Raw genomic sequence first — 3888 nt, forward strand, 5'->3', positions numbered from 1 at the left:
CTTCTGGGAGCTCCCCAGTCGCCGATTCCCTCGCAGTTATCTACCTTCTAGTGAGTCCAGGGTGTTTTCGTTTGGGTTAAAACTTGTAGTGTGTCTATAGTCCGTTTTCAGTCCTCAATTCCTATGCAGGCTTGGAAGAGGTGATCTCAGCGTCTTTACTCTGCCGCCATCTTCCGGACTTCTTAGCTTTCTAATTTGACAGGAAAATAATAGCCACCATTTAAGTTACACATTTACACATTTACATATTTACACTATTTTACAAAACAGTATGAAGCACCCAGTCATTCTCCAATGGTAACAGAAACATCCACGTGTGTCTCTGACATTTCTTCTAAGGCTCCAGATGTCCGTGAGGATGTTGTCATGCTTTCATCACATACTGAATCAGTTATTACACTTTAGTGTCTTCACCTTTACAAGAAGTTCTACAAAGCAAATTGTCATATTAGTCAAGTGCAGTCAATCTGCTTTGCCTCCCCGTCCTCCCTTACTAAAATGGGAGGTCCCGTCTCTGGGTCCCACATCATTGTCTAAGCCAGCGGCAATGACACCACCAGGAGAAGGCGCCAGGGGAGAGACGGGAAGGGGCCGGCACAGCCCCTGAGTCGGCTCAATCCACGACACCCCGGGATAGGTCTCTGCTGTTCCTGCTCAGGGGAGCAGATGCGCAGAGTCTGATTCCCTCAGTGATGCTCACCTAGGTCAGTTCTGGCTCTCGGGGGTGACACACGACTTACCTGCTACACAATCTGTTGCGGACTCGTTGCGGCTGGGACTTGTCTGGGGGTCAAATGTAACCAGGATTGGCAACATAGCAAGATTCTGTTTAACAAATGTAAAAGCACCTGCAAAAAAGACATTTTCACATCAATGAAAGAATTGGATAAAGATGCTAAAATCGAGTGAGTGACCTTAATTCATAAAACCTTCAAATTCTGCAGCACTCTCCTAAACACAGATTACCTAGAGTTGACCCAAGGAGTTACGTGTAACCTGGTGATATGTTAGAAAGTAAACAACGCTGATGAGCCGGTAACCGTTGTCCAGAAGCCTAAAGATTAAGGGAAGCTACAGGGGCTGGACCAGGCCACACAGCAGGGACCCAGCGGTGTCAGCCCAGGGACGGAAAGCTTTTAGTAGCCACACTACAGCTAAGCAGCAGCAGGCAAATCACCTTCATCACATGTGACATAGCCCACAATATAAAAATATTATCGCGTGAACACGCAGCCACCATGAGCATCATCAGTGGGCTGTGGCAGCCCCTTTCGCCCCCAGCCCACACACCCAGAGGTGTGTCATCGTGAGGCGCACCTCAGCCTGCATTCCCGCATGTCAGGGGCTCCCCCGGCCCACGTGGCCCAGAGCCACCCTGACCCAGGCCCAGGGCACCGTCTCCTCTCCGCAGAGGCCCCACCGGGCCGGGAGGGTGTCCAGCAGTGGGCCGCAGGCCTCATGCGCTCGTCAGGCACCTCAGCCCAGCCGCAGGGCAGCTGCTGCAAACGCCTCTCCATTTCCGGTGAAGGCCTCCGGGTTGAGGTGTCAAGTACTGACTTTTTAGAACAAATATTTGCCAGGTATATGGGGTCACGAGTCCTTTCTGCTGTGGCAATTTCCTCCCCACTGAACTTCTCCTTTTTAAATTAAATAAGCCAATTTGGGGGGTTCTGTGGGTACTCGAGCAACCTTTCTTCGGTTCACGTTTTGCATGGTAACACTGAGTGGAAAGTATTTCAGTTTCTGGGGACCAGTCTGTTAAGGAGACGATTAACTACCATACTCTCATTTGGGAATTAAAACATAACTTTTAAAAAGAAGTTTTTCAGTCCCCTGAAATGTTACTCATGGGTAATGATGCCTCCAAATTTCTTCAGCTGACCTTTATAGCCTGTCAGGGGTGACCCATTGACTGCTCTTGAGATCTTAATGATTTGCACCTGTAATGGCAGTGGTACCCCTGAGAATCCATATTCTAGCACCCACACATTCCCTAATAGTGCAGGTCAGCCATGATCATCAGAAACTTTTGCAAAGATGGAGGAGTTCTGTATCTGGGGTGCCAATCTGGTAGCCACGGGCTCTGAGCATCTGAAAGGTGGTTAGTGCCACTGAGAATCTCAAGTTTAACTTTTATCTCATGCTAGTTTCTAACTTTATATTGAAGTCACTACCTATGTCCAGCACCCACTGTACTGAGCAGTGCAGGTTTAAGGAAGCTGAGATCCAGTCCAAACCTGGTTGAAGACACAATGTGAGATGACAGGCACCCGAGATGACAGGTACCCGAGATGCCGCCACCCCATGGAGACGTTCCCCTTTAGCCATCCCTTTAGTCTCCAGGTTTTCTTCTGTGAAGGCTGATCTGGAAGCTGTGTGGGCCACGAGAACGTGAGCTCCACATTTACAACAAGTCGGTGTCTTTTGGGCAGAGAAGGGGGTTTGTGTCATCGTCCTGGGAATAGCTGAGCAGCTCCCCAGGGCTTGGGAGCTGCTTGCCAGGCTCGCCAGGATTTCCTGGGGACCCAAAGGTGCAGCAGGCACCACAGGTAATGCCGGAAGCAATGACTGCCCGCTCCGGGTCACACAACTAACAGAAGCACTATCGTATCTGGAAACTTCTCCTGGGCTACAGAAGGAAGAGAAATTTTTCACAATTGTAGCAAAGAGAAAGGACTACTTGCAAAATCTGACTTAGAGGCCAGAGGCTCATCTGCATGTTGGAGCAAACCACAGACAGCAGAGGCTGCGGCCCAGCGGGGAGCAGGTCGCTGAGGCCAGGGAAAGCTCCTGATGGCTTCAGGATTCTCTCTCCCCTCCCTCAGTGCAGAATCTCCTCAATGACCTGGCACACTTAAGTCACACTTTGAAATGTGTGAAACTTCAAACCATTTTCGTCAAAACTATTTATTTACTGTCCTTTGAAAACCAATTCAAATTTGAAAACTTTATCTTTTTTGTTTAACATTTTCTTATTTACAGAATGTGTAGAGGGCCCTCCAAGGTGGCACAAAGGGTTAAATATAGCACCTTGAAGCAATAAGCAGCTGCTTCTGCACAAGTTTGATCCAGCCAGGGAGTGACCCTTATGGCGCAGCAGACCTCTCCAGTCTCCCGACTTCTCCCTTCAGCAGTGTGTTTCAGTAGATCTGCCTCTTCTGCTCCACATACTTTCTTTGATAAATCCTGTCACCACCACACTTCTGGCCTGTACCCCAGTTCTGTATGCATAAATAAATAAATCCATAAAAACAGTGTGTACATACCAGTATTGATATAACAAACAGTGCCAGCAGTACAAAGAAAATCACTAAATCCAAAAGTATTGCAGGATTTCCTGAAAAAAATAAAAAAACACTGACCACAGTCCAGATGCCATTGGTCATCTGCATGTGTCATTACATGTTCATTGAAATCTGTTTTATTCCCCCAAATCACCATTTTCACCCTCATTTGCACCATGCACAGCAGAGATGTGAAAAATCGAGCTGCCTGCGGTCCCCACCCAGTGGATGTCGGAGATTCACCTACCTGGTGTCAGTTCTCACACTAGAACAAACGTCTACTGGAGAAGGGTCTTCACATTTGTCTGCATTTTGGGGGCAATTTCACAGTTTCATGGCTTCGGCACAAGCAGGCTGCCATGTGCCTCACTCAGAGTGAGGCACAGGGCTGTTGGCCGTGACCTTGACATTCAGGAATCAAATATCAGGTGTCTCTGAACAGACATACACAAGGCAAAGCTGTGCACTGACTTCTGGCCACAGCGTGGTGCCCGGAGGCCAGTGGACACCTGCTGTCCAGAGGCAAAGCCTCATATTGGCTATTGCACGTTCAGTGACTGCAGAGTGCGCAGGAACTAGGAATGAGGAGAATGGGCGAAGTCTC

Source organism: Condylura cristata, unplaced genomic scaffold (assembly GCF_000260355.1).
Source record: "Condylura cristata isolate star-nosed mole 26May11 unplaced genomic scaffold, ConCri1.0 scaffold00116, whole genome shotgun sequence".
Lineage (NCBI taxonomy): Eukaryota > Metazoa > Chordata > Mammalia > Eulipotyphla > Talpidae > Condylura > Condylura cristata.